We start from the raw sequence: 19,157 nt of genomic DNA on the forward strand, positions 1-19,157 counted from the left end.
TTTACAGAAGGAAAAGGGAGAGAGTGAGACAGACATACAGCGACAGAGAGAGAGAGAGAGAGAGAGAGAGAGAGAGAGAGAGAGAGAGAGACAGAGAGACAGAGAGAGACAGAGACAGAGACAGAGACAGAGACAGAGAGAAAGAGAGATAGAGGGAGACAGAGAGAGAGAGGACAGCTGAGGCTTAGGACAATAGGAAAGGGCCCTTGGAAGGCAGGATGGTGAATTTGAGTTTTGTTGTGACAGTATCACATACCCTGAAGCTTTAGACAGAAGAGTGAGATCCCGAGAACTGCAGTTTAGAAAGCACCCTGGGTGTGAGTTCAAGTGTGTGGGTACTGCCTTCTCTGAGTGGCCAGTCCCAGCAGCTATGCCATCTTGGTTCATGAAACCATGTCTGTATGATTACTCACACACTGCTGTAGAAAGTTTTGTTGCTTTCTAAGAATGAATGGAAAATATGAGTTTTGTGGCTGGTGACAGGACATGTAGGTCTCATAAACTTAACATTTACTGACAACTTTGGGCCTTAGAAGACACCTGAAATTTAGACTGCAGTTCTCACCTTTGTTAGGTATGCATTTGACCTGCAGAGGTTGACTGTGAGTAGAATTGGTAAATGAACAAAACAGAAGCACTGTAGAGAGGAGAAATATATTTCTGATGACTATGTCTAATGACAATGTGAAATTTAGATTTTATAAATACTCTATAGAAATGGAAGCTTCCACCTAGAACATGTTGCTGTGGGGGTAACCCTTTTGTATGCTGTGAATATGTTTTATTCCCATTGCTTAATAAAATAGTTGATTTGGCCTATGGAGAGGCAGGTGGGAAATCCAAGCAGAGATACAGGAGAAGGGCAGAGTCAGGGTGGAGTCTGGGCAAATGCCAGCAGCCGTTGGAACAAGATGTACTAGAGAATAGGTAAATACAACGAAGCCATGTGGCAAAAATATAGATTAATAGAAATGGGTTCATTTAAGTTGTAAGAGCTAGTTAGTAATAATCTTGAGAAATAGGCCAAACAGTTTGTAATTAATACTAAACCTCTGATTGATTGTTTTAAAAGTGTCTAGGGGACTGGGCAGGACAGAAAAGCCTCTGTTTATAACATTTACGCCTACCAAGCTTCACATACATGTATGAGAATGTATTATGCACCAAAAGATCCACATGGATGATGCATGGGGAAACCGTACTGGCTATTCTTTGTTGTGTAACCATTCTTTTCAAGTGTAATGGTTTCAAGCAATATTCTTGGCTGGGTTCTGTGTCCAGGGCATCACAAGACTGAAATCAGACTGATCTGGATTGGGCCAGATAAGATTCTGGAAGCTCTGAGAAGGAATGTATTGTTAAACCCTTTCATGTTGTCTAAAGCCCCCTTTACTGTGTTGTCTGAAGCTTCTGTTTGCTTGTTGGCTGCCATGAAGGATCTTCCCTCTGCCTCTAAGATCTCTCACATTTTTTCAATGGTCTTTCCCATTTTCAAGCCTGTGATACATTTAAATCTGACTTCTTGTTTTGCCCCCAGGAGAAAGACATACAGAGAATGAACCCAGATTGTTTCACCTCTCTAGTGGTCCTTGTGGGGGGACCTAGATTAGGCCCCAGGGATTATTTTCTTTTGACAACCAACAGTAAAGAAGAAACATCAAACAATGCATGTGTAATATCTGGTTATGGCCATGGGTCTGGGGATCTTGGGGACTGTTTCTAGAAATTCTGACTATTCCCATAGTATAGATTCCTGAATGCCAGAGTCCTGTAGGGCAGAAGGGTTGCTTGGCTGTCTGGTGACATCAACTATTGTTAATGAGTAAGGACACCAGGTTTTCTGACTCCAATATGGACACTATTCTAGAGCTTGCTGCTGTCATGTGGAACATTCAAGACAATAGCATTTTAATTCCTGAGTCTCTCCTAGTTATGAACCTTCTTCCCTTTGTGGTTTATTTTCTAGGAAACTGAGGTCCTAGAAAAATGGTCAAGTTTTGCCTCTATCATGTTAACTCTCCAGACTTAGTGATTTTTGTCTCCTCACTTACCAAGTGGTTTTTAAAACTTTACTCTTATTCTTATGGACATGTACCTTTAACTTCGAATACTTTAATTATATCAACAGATGAGAGACAAATGTATAGATAGATTGTGTGTGTGCGTGTGCGTGCGCGCGTGCGCATGTGTGTGTGTGTGTGTGTGTGTGTGTGTGTGTGTGTGTGTGTGCAACAATGCATGTGCCACATTGTACTTGTGGAGGTTAGAAGATACCTTTTAGAGTCAATCTATTTCTACCATGTGGGGCCTGGGAATTGAGCTCCGGTCACCAGGCTTAATGGCAAGGACCTTTACCCACTGAGTCATCTCACTGGTCTCAATTTTTCTTTGTAGAGGGCAGTGTCTTTGTAGCTTAGGCTGACCTCAAACTTACTATGTATCTAAGGCTGGTCTTGAATTCTTGATCCCCTTGCCTCCACTTCCCAAGTGCCTGGACTACAGGCAGGTGCCACCATGCCCAGCTCAATGTGTACATACATTAACATGCAATGAGTCTTCAGAAAAGCAAGCTTCAAGGTAATTATATAATGTAATTCTACTTTTGTAAAAAATCTAAAAATAATAAGCACCTATAACAGAGAATGTCTGAGGGTTTTATTTATGTGTTACAATGGGTACTTATTACTTTTGAAATAAAAACAATTACAACAAATTTAAAAGATAAAATGAAAATGGCATCCTTGAAATTGCTTAGCACAGCATCTGACACATGATAGGTCCTTGTCCCCCCACCCCCTCTCTATATATATGCCCAGAAAGCCACAGCCAGACAAGGAAGAAGAAATAAGAACAGCATGGGCTCCTGCCTGACGGGCTAGGGAAGGAGAAAAGCAGCCTTCATTCCTGGAATCCCAAAATAGTCCTATGTGTTGACCTCAAAGATTTTAAGAAAAACCTCTCCTCCCCTGGGCTCTTGGCAGAGCACTTTTCTGGGGAAGTGAGGAGGTAAAAGGTCTGTTGTCGGGTTCTGTTGTTAATGCTCCTCTCCTGATTCCCTTCTTCCTGTTTCAACATCAGGGATGGAGTTATCAAGTGACCTTTGGGTAAACAAGTTTTCCTGGCTCTCAGGCAGACAGAGGAACTGTTGCTGCCCATGGAAGATGTATGTTTATCCATTCTTGGTAGTGCCCTGGCAGGGCAGGTGTGAGGTGGCTCTCCATGTGTCTCAGGTGAATCCCTGTGTGGTCAGGGTGATGGGGGTGGGGTGGAGTCGTTACTGCTGTCCTTTCTTTCTAAAATGCTAAGGTTTCAGCATTCCCAGTATTTTGTTTAAAGAATATTTTGGGGACCAACTTAAGGGTGACAACCTCTTATTTTGCCAAGCAAGGGCCCAAAATGGGAAAAACCGGAAACACCCATCTGCTGCAGAATCATCTTAGTACTTAGTACTGGTGCATAGGGCATACTTTCAAAGGACATGTCACCAGGAAGGGCCCTTAATCCACATGCAACAGGCTAAAGCTTCATCTTGTTTCACTATAGAAAAATGAAACGCTATCACTATTTGCAACATGTTTGGAAGTTGTGATGTCACGGATAAGGTTTGGGGGCTAGGAAAGTCTTGTTTCAAACATCTCTGACCAGTTTATCTGTTGTGTGACTTGGAAGCCAAGTGACCTCTTTGGACCTTACATGTCTCATCTACAAAGTGGGGAAGCTACCATGGTGTGACTATTGTAAGGACAGGACAGGGTTGCTCTTATGAAGAGCCTGGGGTGGCTCTATACATATGATAACTGCCGAATCCATGTAAATACAGTAGGTTTTTGTTTTTACAGTTATTGTAAATATATGTGAGGATACAAGAAAGCGAAGGTATCACCTCTACACATTGGGCTTTCTATAAAATTCTTAAGGATTTTGCAACTTTAGTGACACCCTTGGATGTCTAGAAGGATAAGAAATGTGTGGAGATGGAACAGCTTCTTGGCGTGCATGCTACTTCATGGAGGGTTGCTCTCAAGTGAGGCATGAATGACTTAAATGGCCCCCTCCACATTTTTTCAAGACAGGGTTTCTCTGTGTAACTTTAGAGCCTGTCCTGAACTCATTCTGTAGACCAGGCTGGCCTCAAACTCACAGAGATCCACCTGCCTCTGCCTCCCAAGTGCTGGAACTGCAGGTGTGCACCGTCACTTCCCAGGCCGCCCCCCCCACCTCTTAAGCTAGGAGGGAGTTTCAGTTCCATATTCTCTCCCAGGCTCCTCTCCTGCTGACTGGTATTCGAATGCATTACAGGTATTCCAAGCTGCTGCCACCTTTCTCCTCTCTAAATGGATGGCACCACCATCCATTTATTTTATCAATGTAGGAATTATCTTTCTTTCTGTGCTCGCTCTACCTTTCCGTCTTCCCTGCCTCTTGTTCTCCAAGTCCATCCAGACACCAGGCTCAACCCTACTGGCTTACAAAATCTCTTTTGAATCTGTGAACTCTCGTTTGCTGTGCGGGGCCTGCCTTTGACCCTTTCTGCCTCCCCTGCTCTGTGCAGAATTGCTTGGGCCTTCAGATCACCAGATGCTACCCTGAAATCCATCACATCATCCATTGTGGTCTTTCTAAAGTACAAATCCAGAGGTGTAGACTGTCCTGACTAAAACCTTGCAGGTCTTCTAGGGCCACATGGAAAGGCTGTATCAGTACCATCCCCACTGTCTAACTTCTGCACCCCACTCCTCTGGTCTTACAGTGCACGTCATCTCAGCAGACACCTGTATATCTAAAAAATCGTCATGTTAAAAAAAGACAAAACAAAACAACACTTGCACTCTGAATACTGGAGATCTTTCACAAGCTGGTGTCCTCTGACACCACTTGTCTGTCTAGTGAACTCCAAAGACACTACTCAGTGCCCCAGGTAGATGGCTCAGTTGGTAAAATGCTGGTGTGAGACTAGGAAGGAAGCATGTCTAGGGACTTGGTGTCCGTGATTGGGGTGAGGTGTGGACTCACTTAAAAGTTAGTACTATGGGGATCCCAGTTCTCTTCTGGCCTGTGTCCTAGAGACCTGAGAACTACCATGTGTTCTGATCCTTACAGCTAAGGTGACAGCTTGTTGAGTTTACCTAAGACTGCCCCAGTCACAGGTCCCACAACTCTTCACTGTAGGCAACAGAGACTTGTTGGTCATTCTGTGTCCAGTCGAATGAGGGCTAGCTGTGGAGAAGACACCAAATGTCACCAGGAATCCAGAGATAGAGATCCCAGATTTTCTGAAACTTAGCAGAAAACCAGCTGTTGTCTTCTCCAGTACAGAACCCTGTGCTTTTAAGGGCATTATCTCACCTCTTACCTAATTTGATCCTAAACAGGTTTTTTAAATTATAAAAATATTATGTGTGTATAAGTAAATATTTATGCAAAGTTATGCAAATGCTGTGTGTATGATTAAGTATTAAAGAATATACATATTTATGCTTGATTACCTAGAGACTTATAATTACATTTCTTTTCCTACCACTGAGCCATCAGGACTGACACAAAAATGGCATTATAGGAATTTAAAACTGGTAAGGAAAATTCATGTTCAGTAGGTGAAGACTGCCTATAATGCTGTACAGAGACAGGCTAAGGCAGCCTCTAGGCTCAGTGACACGAAAGCCACAGTTGATTAGTGAAGTCTGCCATTTGTTTGGAAGAGAGCAGTGGTGGTAATCACTGGTCTACTGACTGGATGGACTTCCATTTCTATTACTTTCTCCACATAGTGATCCAAATAGATCAGTTAGAGTCTAGACTTCCTGTTATCCAAAAGACCTAGGGATGTGTCCTGTGTCCTCTGGCTTTCTCCTCACCTTCCTCAATGCCCTTACACTGCGTACATGCAAAGTCTTCCCTGGGACTAATAGTGCTCACACCCCATGGTGTGCTGGAGAGAAAAAACAGACTAACTCTGGCATGCAGCACTTACCAGTTTCCATGGTAGAAACACACCATGATCCATTTCAAGACGCCAATTATGTTTCTCAGGAGAAGTTGAACAGACACACATAGCTGGCTCGCTCAAGCTTACCATGGTTTTGTCCTCTGGAAGCTTCTGTCTAGTCTGTAGTCAGAATTCCTGCTATCCACTCTAGAGACTTCTCTCTCCTCATGGCTGGTGGAGAGCGGGGTTTAGTCAACATCAACCACCACAGTCTTCAGGATGTTTTCCATTCTGCTGACACCTCTGGCCTGCACTTGTCTAGAAAAACACATGGATTATTTATATTCTAATCAGGATCTTCTCCCTTCACTGTCTTTTGACAATGAAAATTTGCTCCAGATTTTTACTTTATTTGTCATCAGTCACCTAATGGGTAGGAGTAGTTTTTACCTCTTTATCCCTTTGAAAAACTATTATTATTATTATTATTATTATTATTTCACACCCCGACCACAGTTTCCCCTCCCTCCCTACTTCCCTTCTGACCCCATCTGCTATTTCTCCATTTCTCTTCAGACCTCCCATGACTGTCAACCAGACATGACATGTCAAGTTGCAGTAAGACTAGTCACCTCCCCTTGTATTAAGACTGGACAAGGCAATCTAGTATGAGGGAAAGGGTCCTAAAAGCCATCCAAAGAGTCAGAGATTGCCCCTGCTCCCACTGTTAGGAGTTTCATAAGAAGACCAAGATACACAACTATAACATGTTTGCAGAGGGCCTAGGTCAGTCCCATGCTGAGTTGTCGATTCATACTCTGTGGGCCCCTTTATATTTTTCTTACGAGGCAGCTTTCCTCTTCTTTTCAGTAAGCTATTCATGAATGTCAATGGATATCCAAGTTTTAAAAGATAATGACAAAATGGTAACCTTAAAAACTTAGAAAGCCTCCAACTTAAAAACTAGATCTAAATGTTTCTCTGACTTCAGGCCACCCCACATTCAGCCAATTGGTTTTTCTTCTTCACCTTTCAATCCATCCTTCTTAGCGCCCACTCTTTCACCTTCTGATTCATCCCCCTTAGAGTCCACTGTTGCTAATTCCTCTATCCTTGGCATTTGGGTTCCAACTATGAGAAAAAGTGTGGACTTGGAGTAGATGGAGATGAGGTAAGGGTTCCACAGAGGAATGCAATGTGCAGGGCACTGTTGGATAAGGAGCACCTAGGTATATGAGAAAATGAGGAAGGTTTTAGATTATAGACCCCATTGAGGTTTTAAAGGGTGAATAGGAGCTTGCTGTTTGTGCAGTCTGAGAAGTTGTACCCTGATGATGTGTGTTACCATGAGAAAACACGGGTTCTCAGGAGACATGAGATGAGTTCAGTTCTCTGGAGTGTAACCTGAGGGGGAATGATGGGAAATGTGGCTAGAAGAGAGGAGATAGATGAGGTTAGAAGACCACTGAAGAGGTTTTTATGTGTCTTACTGCCAAGATACTCTCCCAATGAAAGCCATAGACTGGAATGTACAGGCCTTACCATTGATCCTAGCTCCTAGCATCACCCTTAGCCTGAGTATGACCAATTATTGGTACTCAGCTCACCGGACAGTTCATATGCTCATCTCAGATTAGAAACTTCTAGAAATATTTCCAACTCCAGGATCACAATTTTTAAAACGATTTTATCTTGGAATTGGTAACTGGCTCAGTCAGTAAAGTGCTTAATGCAGAAGCCTGAGGGTCTGAGTGTGGCTCCCCAGCATCCCATGGAATCCAGGCATGGCAGTGTGTTCCTGTAGTCCCAGTGCTAGGGAGGCAGAGGCAGGAGGATTCCTAGGGCTTCATAACCAGCCAGCTTAGCTGAGTTGGTAAACTCTAGGTTGAGTGAGAGACCCTGTCTCAAAAAGAAGGCAGAAAGAATGGAGAAAGACAGTTGACATTGACCTCTGACTTCAACATGTCTGTCCACATGTACCTACACACATGCAGATACACAAGGATACACACACACACACACACACACACACACACACACACACACACACACACTTATGTTAACCAGCAATAGTTTTATCCTCATATGGGATGATATTTTAATTCAATAATGTGTTGCTCTGGCGGTGAAATTTCTAGCCTGTGCGCCTTTGCAGTAGGAGGGAGGGACTTTGAAGGAACCTGCCTTGTCTCTGTCAAAATTTATTCCTCTACGGTATGGTGATTGTGTAGAATTATTGTTCCCTTGCTTATGTATGCATAGGCGGCCCAATGATAGTTTCCTGAGGTGCTGGTTTCAGAGAGACTGATGAAGAGGCAGGTTCTGTAGGGGAAGAGGTGTAGATTTTTGAATCACCAGGCTTGGCTGCAAAACTTGGACATTCATGTCTCTGACTTCATGGAAGGAACAAACATTTCCTGACTACCTATTCTGTGCAATGCATGGGCTTGCTATGTTCAACTATATTTTACATAGGGGAAACTGAGGCTCAGGGACATTCTAGTCATTTCCAGGCTGTAAGGCTGGGGATAAATTCTCATCCCACTCTCTCATTTTGCAGTTGCTCAGTTGTGAGGCATGGCTGAGGAAGGATTCTTCCTGGGGCTGTTGCAAGGATTGCAGTGATTATGACAACTCCTAGTGGCGTATGCGTGCTCGTCAAAGATGGCTCTTTCTGTCCTTTCCGTGGCAGTGAGACTGGCTGCATGTTCAGCAAAGACTGCTTCGCTAGAAGGTCCCTGGGGAGAAGCATGTCTTTGCTCTGGGCTCTGAAGTCCCTGGTGCCCACAACTTAATAGACTTACAATTGGTTAATTTTCTCTTGACATTGATCAGCAAAGGGTCGCATCTGGCACCGCGGGCCTGGCCCTTGGGGGGAGCCACTAGATGCCTGGCCTGGCCTCCCTAACCAGAAATTCAATAACTTTTTCATATAAATTGTCCGTAAGAGAAAACTTCTTGTTTTCAGCCATTGCCGCTGCTTCAGCAGTTTTCTGTACAAGATGAAAAACTTTTGCATTGAGCAAAATACAGATTTATGGTCAATAAAGTGAAGTTTAACAGTTTATAGGGGCCATACTTTCTTTCTTAAAAACCGATATTAAAAGCCATTTTTCCCAGTCTTTGTAAAAATGGCTCCCCTATCAATCAGCATCCCAGTTTGTTTAAAAGATGGGGAATTAGGAAAACCCCACTCACTCATCAGAGGGATGCAGACATCTGCCCATCACCTCCATCTGTCTGGAGCCCAGACAGATGAGAAGTATTGCTCAACAATGAACTTGGACAAGTTGGAAATTAGAAGTCTTTTGGAGTCAGAAGTGGGCTGAGTCTCAGGAGGGGTTTGAAGAGTGGAGGGTGTCTCCATGATGTCTAAGATCTGTCTGGTAGCTTTCATTTACCCAGCATACATTTGTGAGCATGCACAAGCCACTAGGTGCTGTACATATGTTATTTGGCATTGCTGAGTTGGACATAGTGGGGTTAACGTAGTGTGGTGGTTTGAATGTGAATGGCCCCCACAGGTTCATATATTTGAATGTTTGTTTGCCAGCTGGTGGATTGTTTAGGAAGGATTAGGAGGCCTGCCTTGTTGGAGGATGTGTGCCACTGTGGGGTGAGCTCTTTGCCTGCTACTTGTGGATAAGCTGCCAGCTACTGCTCCAATGCTATGCCTGCCTGCCTGTTGCCATGTTCCCCACCAAGATGGCCATAGCCTCACTCTCTGAAAGTGTAAGCAAGTCCCCAGTTAAATGCTTAAAAAAGTAAGTTACCTTGGTCATGATGTCTCTTCACGGCAATAGAAAAGTAACTAAAACACATAGTTAAGTAACAGTACCTTCCTCCTGTCCAGGTGCCCATTGTGAGGCAGTAATTGAGAGCGGAATCAGGAATGGGTTTCTGTGGGGGAAGATAGGACATCTGTGTGGCGACTTCTTAGAGAAGGTGATACAAATTGAAGACAAATGAGAAGAGGTAATAGGACAGCACAACTAGTAATGGGGGTGAGGAATGTCCTTAACTTCGTCAACAGACTAGGTTTCCTGTTGGACCATGTTCCTGTAGGGAAGCCTGAGCAAGCAGTGCTTGTCCTGGCAGCAGCACCCAGATTTGAGTCTATGCTCCTGTGGCTGCTGCCCAGAGTCTGGAAGTGTCTGTCAGTGTGACTGCTGCTTGGTGACATCCTGGTGGAGAGAGAGCCTTTCCCTTTCCTGCCTCTTTACCCTCTTACCCTTCTTCATCATGTAAGACTCTCAGAGTGGTAGGCATCATTGTGTTGATGGTACCTGAAAGAAACATCAGTATCAGAAAAGGCAATATGTAATGCTTTCTATGACTGGCCAGAGTTTCAGAGAGAGAGTACTGACAGTAAAAATGTACTCTGAAGGAGTGTCGAGTCTCCTTTTGTCCTAAGAGAAAAATCATTCTCTTTAATCTGTCTGGGTTCCAGTGGCAGCTACTCCTCATATTCTGGCAATCACATTCCTCTATGGTTCCTCCCCCTCCCTTTAAAACCTGTGCACACACCCACATAACACTGTCTGTCCGAACAAATGACGATGGGCTAGCTTTCCTATTGTGGCTCTCAGTGGGCCGTCCTTACTACCTTTCTGCCGAACTCTACAGCCTGTGGCCCTTCTAGAGTCCTTTCACATGTAGTCTGTCCAGGGCTGACCAGAGCCTACAGAAGCCACACTGCCAGCTGCCTCTTAACAGAACAAAAAGGGGGCTTGGAGATATTGTTCTTTAGGTCTGTTGACATTTGTAGCTGCTCATGTTCCTTGTTACATGCTTTAAGACTGAAATGTCTACTGCAGGCTCATGCATTTGAACACTTGACAGTCTGCTGGTAGTGCTTTTGGGGCCCTATGATGATTAGTGTTGTTAAAGTGACAAAATCTAGAGTCACCTGAGAGATGTGTCTCTGAGCATGCCCGTGAGGGATTGTCTTGCTTATGTTAATTGTTATGTGAAGATGCACATTCCCCGAGTGGGATCCTGGACTACACAAATGGAGATCTAGCAAGCATGCCTCCATGAGCTGCTCTCTGCTCCTTTACATTGGGGCGGATGTCACTACCTGCCTCAAGCACCTGCCTCTGTGACTTCCCCAACAGTGCTGGACTGTGATTTTGAACTGGGAGTTGAAATAAACCTTCCTTCCTTAGGTTGCTATTGTCAGAGTACTTTATCAGTCACAGGAAAAGAAACCAAGACAGGGAGGCGGTCGAACTCTTGAGACAGGTGGTGGAGGGATGTCACTAGGGGCAGACCTTCCAAGGTTCTGGACCCTGCCTGAGCTTATTGCTTCCTAATCAAGCCATAATGTGAGAAGCGGCTGACATACAACCCTGCTTCCACAGTGGACTGTCCCATTGGCACCAGGAACCAAAACAAACTTCTCCTTTCTCAAGCTGTGTCCATAGGGTGTTTTGTTACAGTGCCAGGTAAGGTAATTAATACAGTCCCAGATGCTTGAGCCCAGCAGGAGTCTGGTGCGGGGACCTTGGAACACACTCTTCAATCTGGCATAGTGTGTGCAGTCCACATTTGGAATGTGCAAAATCCAGTGTGCAGAAATCCAGTGTATATTCTGGGTTACTGGTTCAATCCAGAGTGGATGCATTCTGAACTGCCCAGAAGCTACATGCGGCTGATAGACCGGCAGCACGCAGAGAGATGGAGTTGTCGGTAGATGGGAGAGAGGAGGAGGGAAAGACTAGAGGTGATGTTTCAAACTTCACCCTGAAGACAGTGGGGCAGGCATGGAAGAATTTCATACAAGCGGGTTGTCATCACATCCCCATTTTAGGAGGATCCTCTGGTTATGCAAATGAGAAGGTATCAGGAGGAACAAGTATGTTTGGAGGCTTTCACTAGAAGGATGACTTTCTGAATGTCAGGACATAATAGACATGGAGAGGGCTGGGTTGATTCCAGACTTGGAAGGAAGCAGCACCACAGGGCAGATTTGCCTATGCTGGGGTAAGGATGACAGGAGTCAAGGAGGGGGGTATGTTCTGCTCTATGCAATGTGGGGGAATGCTGGACCACTCAGTGAGTTGAAGGGGACGCAGGGGTTGAGAGTGGGAAATGGTGAAGGAGGTTAGGAACATGTCAGTTTAGGAGTCCTGTGGATGCACATCCAAGCAGAGGAAATGAACTCATGGGCCTGGAGTTGAGAGGAGAGAGGATGGGCTGGAGTGGTGGTTCTAGGCGAGCCCAAGCCTGCCTCTGACTGTGGTGGACCTTCCCCAGTTTCTGCCTCCCATCTTGATGATTGACGTGGAGAGCATTCTTCTGGTGTGAGCAGAGCTCTGCTCACACTCTGGGCATCTCCGCAGCTGAACTATTAGATGGAGGTTTGTTCAAGTGGATTTTCTCCAGTTCTGATCCTGTGTCCCAGGTCTTTGCTTTTGACCACCCAGCCTGGATGTTTGGCAAATGTCTAAGACAGGTTAGGTTGTCTAGAGAGAGGGAGTGGGGGCTGGGCTGAACCAGCCTGTCTCTGACTCAGAACTCAGGGCCTCACCTCTGATGAACACCTGCCTATACCCCACACTTTTTTATTTTGTAGTATTTTCAAAAATCATTTAATAACCTAAGGAAGTATTGATGATGTCATGTCAAATGAAGAAAGAGAAAGTGCTTCATGTATGTTGCTCCAAGTGCCTATCTTGGACACACTTTGGAGTAAAAGAAGAATCACTGGCCATACTTATTTCCAGGTATTCTTGGTTAATGGTCTTTTTCTACATGGAATTAAAAAAAGTCTTGGGGAGCATTGGTGACTCCAAGTTCATACACATTTTCCCAAATACCCTGGTTCAGCTTTTCCATGTTGCCCTTTAGATGAAGAGTGTTATTTTTTCAAATAGGAGCCAAGATAGGTTTAGGAGATATTGGAGAGTCTTACTTGGGCAAGCTTAGATAAAAGACATCTTCTGGTTTAGAAGTCAATTGAAAGCACCCATGGGTGGAGTCCAGGGCCTTCAGAAAACTCCACTACATTTGCTTTCACCCAGAGCTAAAAGAGTAGGGAGACAGGTCAGAGAATCACTTAGCAGCAATCTCTTGGTGGTGGAGTGTGAGATAAGTTTTTTTCTACCCCACATGTAAAGCTTCCACTCAATGTTAATTCTCTTGGTCCTCCAATTCTATTGTTTTTTTTTTCAGCTTTGGAGCTCAGAAATCAAGCCCTTGCATAAGCTAGCCAAACACTACCACTGAGCAACACTTCGTTCCTGCCCCCAAGTTCTTGACAGGCACTGACAGTCCTCTTAGGCTTTATCTACAGCTGATATTCAGGCCAGAAGGATGGATTCTCCCAGACACCAATGAGGTGGGCAGCAGATAGCTCTCAACAGCCAGCCCTCTCTAAAATCTTCCTTAGCTGAAGAGAGTCCCATTATCCAATGCTATGCTACTTTTCTGGACCATCCCACACCCAGTTACTGGTCAATAAACAGCACCAAGGCTGGACACCCCCACCCCCTGCTGCCTAAGTTTGGGGCGATTCTGAAGGGCCACTCCAGCTTCAGAGCTCCGTGTAGGGTAAGCTGGGACTGCACTGTCACAGCCGCATCACCCCCTGTGTCTCCCTCTGCTCAGTCTTGTGGGTGTGGACCTCAAGACCAGCTTCCAGTAAGGGTCCTGAGTTAGAACCTCCATCATTACGTGTTGTAGAATATTATTTTAAGGTGTGTTACATTCGTTTATGCTATAGAACATTTGTTCCAGATGCATGTGTTCCAGATGTGTTGCTTTTGTTTATGCTGCATTTGTTTAACTCTGTTACACTGTGATTCTTTGCCTGTCTAAAACGCCTGGTGCTCTAATAAAGAGCTGAACAGTCAATGGTGAGGCAGGAGAGATGATAGGCGGGGCTGGAAGACAGAAGATATAAATAGGAGAAATCTGGAAGAAGAAGGAGCAATAGAACAAGGAGAGGAAGAAGTCAGGGGCAGCCACCCAGCTAGCCTGTCAGCCATGGAGTTGTAAGAGCAAGGTAAACTGGAGAAGATGGAGTTAACTCCATCCTCAGAAAAAACCACCCTGAAAAATTCCCTTTGGCACAAGGTTGATTCAGCTCCAGCCAAGGAACCATAAACAGTTCCAAGGAGCACCCAAACTGTGCCCACCCCAGGCAAAGTGACCCCATCCTGGTGTTGAAGCAATGACTAATTTTGGTAAATAACATCTTTTCGTCACAACTGTTCTTGTGGACAACTGTTAGTAACAATTTTGAAATTCCCCTAGCCCCCACGTCAGTGAATCCAAAGATCACCTACTCTTACCCAATCAGGAACAGCCAAGGCACATACCACCCTGATTGTGGTTTTTTTCTTTATAAACCCCTTACAATTGAGGCTAGGCACCCTTTTCCTGCAGCTGCTGTGCCAGTTTGCTGGACAGGGTCCCTACCAACGCTTGTAACATTAAATGTTATGTGTTTACATCAATGAGATGGCTCCTTGGTATTTTTTGGGGCCTCATGAACTTGGCATAACAGAGTAAGAGTGAAAGTAAGATTATAGAAATAAGAAAAGGAAAAAGCCCAGAGGCAAAAGGTAGCTGGGATCATTTAAATTAAGAAAAGATGGCTAGAAACAAGCCAAGCTAAGGCCGGGCATTTATAAGTAAAAATAAACCTCCGTCCACGTGTGATTTAGTTGGGAGCTGGGTGTGGGGCCACCCAGAAGAGTAAAGAGTAAAACAAACAAACAACACTGATGTCTGCTTCCTAGGACATGCTGCTTGGCTTTAACGCTAGTTTGAAACTCCAGCTCTGATCAGATGCTATTGGCATACGTGCGCATATGCACATGAACACAGTCTTAGTCATTCACTCATTTGGCCACCAGGTTTCATCTTTGGACAAACTTGAGAATGTGTTATTCTTTAATGTCTCCCTTCTCTCGTTTCCTGTCATCCACTTTTTCTTCACTCAGTCTCTCCTTTCATGACCATCATCTCCAATGACAATAAAAATAATTCCTCACCTCCAGGTGTTTTCCATCCTCAGAATTTGTCTCCCTTGGAAATAGGGCAGAGACAGAGGAGAAATCTTGGCACCTACTTAATGTGGTCTCCTTATTGTTTTGTCCCCAAGGCAGACAGGGCATGAAAGGCAGAAGGCATCTGAGGGCTGTGTCCTTGGAGTCCCTTGAGCAGGGCCTTGGGGGGCGGGTGAAGATTTCTGCAAGGATCTGGGAACTCAAGAGCCAGAGTCGCAGCTCACGTCCCCTCAGAACAATGAGGCTTGATGAACGGGGTGTGCTGTGCAATTGCTGATGAATGTCAAGCTGATTCCCTCCGACATCCTCCATGGTGCATGTGTGAGCACAAACCGTGTTGTCCCGGGAGGGCTCAAGATGGCTTCTAAGTTTCCCAACTTCCTGGCCTCAAATTGATGGGTGCAAAGGAGAGAGAGAGAGAGAGAGAGAGAGAGAGAGAGAGAGAGAGAGAGAGGGGGGGGGGAGGAGGGAGGGAGAGAGAGAGAGAGAGAGAGAGAGAGAGAGAGAGAGAGAGAGAGATCCGCAAAGCAATGTTTCCCAAGGCAAAGGCTGACATTATGACCGGCTCTTTAAGAGCTCCTATTGTATATATTTTTTTTCTCAATTGCATCTTCTGACTGCCGAGGCTCTTCTTTGCCAAAAGCAGCCATTATAAAATTATGACTTGCGCATATATAATGTTTGTGTTCAACAAGAAAACAGAAACGCCACTTTCTTTTGTGGTTACAGCTGCACAATTCACATCCGGCGGGATTGATCATATTAAGGTTATGCAATCATCTAATTGCAGAGACAAGCCTTGAGTAATAACTCCAAATGCTCGCACTTCAATCTGCATGACACAGTCATTGCTGAGTCCTGATTAGCGCCTGCCAGCATTCAGGCACCATTATCGTCTCTGGCATTGTCTGAATCTCCATTTGCTACCGGAGCAATCTACCCACTAACTGATCTATGACAAACAGGCCCATCATGACAAAGCTGTTTGAGCTGCAGATAGTGTGCAACAAAATATGACTCTTTGGGCCCTTTCCAGCTCTTTGTAGTGAAGTTTCCCCTCTGTCCCTGGAGAAAACAGCCTCCTCCACCTCCTTTCCCTTCCTCTCATTGTCAGGAAGCTGTAGGTGACTGGAAAAGAACTTGTCCAATTTGACCAAATGATCTCCTACTCAGACCCTAGTTCTAGCTCCAAGGCAGCTTGCTTCATTGCTTCTCTTAATGATTCAGTGGTGCTGTCTCCCAGAATCTGTACTTTGTCATACTCAGAGTGATTCCCATCTCCACCTGCCATCTCTCAGGATCCCACCCTCAAACTAGACCCTGAATTCCATCACTTCTCAGTGCCTGTGTCATCTGGAGCCCTGCCTCTAACATTTCCCCTGGATTAGTGCACCTCTCTCCTTATCCATCTCTCAGCTTCTGCCCTTGTCCCTTGGGTCCCCAACCATTTCTCCTCAATCTGGTAGACAACGTTTTTCTTTTGCAGGTATATAATAATCTATTTGGGATTTTTTTCTTTCTTTTTTTTTTTTAAATTGGAATTGAGGCCCAGCAAGATGGCTCTGCAGGTAAAAATATTTGCCACGAAAGCTTGACAACTTGAGTTTGACCCCCTGGAGCCCACAAAAAAGTTCGATGTGGTGGCTCACATCTGTACTCTTAGCACTCCTACCTTGAGATGAGAGATGGAGACAAGAGAATTGTTAGGAAGTCCCTTGGCCAGCTCACCTGAAATATACAGAGAGGCAGGAACAAGACAGACCTAGCCTCAACAAAGTGAAAGGACAGAATTAAGTACTGAACCTCTGCGCGCGTGCACGCACGCGCGCGCGCACACACACACACACACACACACACACACACACACACACAGAGAGAGAGAGAGAGAGAGAGAGAGAGAGAGAGAGAGAGAGAGAGAGAGAGAGAAGAGATTCTGGTCGGCAGATAATGACTGGGCATATTAGTTGGGCATGGCGGAATGCTTGGCTCATGCCTCCTGTAAAGAATGATCAAGTCCAGATAATTAGCGTTTGCATCACATCAAGCATCCAGCACTTCTTTGTGTTGGGAAATATTCAAAATCCTCTCTGGTAGCTATTATGAAATATATAATAAATTGTATATATCGCATTTGCCCTACTGTGCTCTAGCATGAGAACTTCTGTTTAGCTGTCTCCTTTATTCTTGTCCCTGTCACCCAAATTCATCACCTGTCTGTTCTTCCCAGCCTCTGGTATTTTTCTACCTCTATATGATCAACTTTTGTGGCTTCTACATACAAAGATGAAGCATTTCTTTAAGATGTCTATCATTGGGAAACTGAGGCAGGAAGGACCCTGTAAGTTATAGACTGCTGTTGGCTACAGAGTGGGACCTTGCTTTAAAAAAGCAGCAGTAACAAAACCCAAGTATCAAGCACATCATAGGTCTCACTCAAAACCTGGCACTCATTCTTCATCTCTTAGAGGTGAGGACAAAGCCCTTGGAATGTATTTTTAAATTCTTTTATGCATTGATGTTTTGACTGTATGTATGTCTGTGTACCATGGATGTGCCTGTTGCCTGAAGGGCATCAGGTCCCCTGGAACTGAAGTTACAGATGGTTGTGAGCCACCATGTGGGTTTTGGGAATGGGACACAGGTCCTCTGCTAGAGCAGCCAGTGCTCTTAACAGCTGAAACATCTCTCCAGCTCTCCTGAGGCCTGAGTTGATCTTGTAAAAATATTTCCTTTCTAACATTCTAACTCTATTCTAGCCAGATAATGTTTCTCTCTCTCTCTCTCTCTCTCTCTCTCTCTCTCTCTCTCTCTCTCTCTCTCTCTCTCTCCCTCTCTCCTCTCTCTGTCTCTTTCTGTCTCTCTTTTCTCCCTCCTCCCCTCCCACCTCTCCTCTTCCTTCCATTAGCTTGCTATGTTGCCCACACTGGTCTTGAAATGATGGCCTCAAACAACCCCCTGGCATTACCCTCCCAAGTACCTGGGGCTGTGGGTACACATCATGACACCTCATTCTTTGCTTTTCCTCAAACAAGGCCATGCACACTCTTGCCTTGAGGTGTTTCCTTGGGCCTGGAACTCTCTTCCCTCATACAGTCTTCCTGTGGGTCACTGGTGAAATGTCACCTCAGAGACACCTACCCCAACTGTCTTACCCAGATGGTAAACCCTTCCATCCTGGGATCAGAATGCCCTTCTGTCATTTTCAGTGGACTGTGTCACCCTCCTACTTCCTGTAAAGTTGATTTAGTTTGTGGAATATACTTCTGTGCTCTCTCTAGTCCTCCACAGCTCCTTCTAGGAGAGTTTTCTCCCATGATGGAAACTTTCTCTATCTGTGCTACCCAATAGGCACATGCTGTTGAACATTTGAAATGTGGGTGGTTGGTGAGAAGAGAAGTTGTGCTTTTAATTGGATTTTATTTTAATTTAAGTTTAAGTTGTCACATGTAGCCAATGGCTACCATATTACATAGCATAAGACTCGGGGGTCTGCTCCACAGAGTTAGAATCTTCTGAAAGGCAACTTAGATGTATGATGTCCATAGAGGTTATGATCGTCACCCAGCTTAGCCCGGTAATACTTTCATGCCTGTGTGGTGCTGAGGGTTGTCCTCAGGGCTTTACAGATGCTGCATAAACATTTTACCACTATGCTGTATTTCCAGGTCTGGCTCTACAGTCTTGCTTTCAAAAGATTTCCCCGAAGGAAAAGTTAGAAGAAGGAAAATGTGAAGGAAAATGCTCACCACTGCACTAGTATGGATAATTGTGAAAAAAAATGGAAATAATCTAAGTGCCTAAGTCTTAAGGGTTGATAGTAAAACAGAATGTCCGTGTGGCAGAAGCCATGCAATCACTGAATTTGTGTGGATTAATAATTGCTGCCATGACCCACAGATAAGCACTGAATCATACTCCTGGAATCCAGTTGTGGAGAGGGAGGAGGGATGAGCAAAGGAGCCAAGACTGTGCTGCAGAAACCCACAGAAACAGTGGACCTGACCTAGTGAGAGCATGGAGACCCTAGTCATAAAGCTGGGGAAACAGCATTGGACCGAACCAAGCCCTCTGAATGTGGGTGCCAGCTAGGAGGCCAAGACAGTGTATGGGACCTCTAACAGTGGAGGCAGTCTTTAACCCTAGAGCACAAATGGACTTTGGGAGCCCATTCCCTGTGGAGGGATACTATTGCAGCTCAGATACAGCAAGGAGGG

At 44.9% G+C, this 19,157-nt stretch overlaps 1 long non-coding RNA gene across 2 annotated transcripts in view; it reads left to right on the top strand.

Moving 5' to 3' along the window:
* The window catches only part of LOC113836365, a 171,590-nt gene extending 152,633 nt beyond the window's left edge, over nucleotides 1-18,957 (top strand). For both annotated transcript variants that reach the window (XR_003486444.2, XR_003486445.2), the window contains one exon: nucleotides 18,609-18,957. This is a non-coding gene — a long non-coding RNA (uncharacterized LOC113836365). The remainder of the gene's footprint in view (nucleotides 1-18,608) is intronic.
* Nucleotides 18,958-19,157: the final 200 nt, after the last annotated feature.

The sequence above is a fragment of the Cricetulus griseus genome, chromosome 6 (assembly GCF_003668045.3).
Source record: "Cricetulus griseus strain 17A/GY chromosome 6, alternate assembly CriGri-PICRH-1.0, whole genome shotgun sequence".
Taxonomy (NCBI): domain Eukaryota; kingdom Metazoa; phylum Chordata; class Mammalia; order Rodentia; family Cricetidae; genus Cricetulus; species Cricetulus griseus.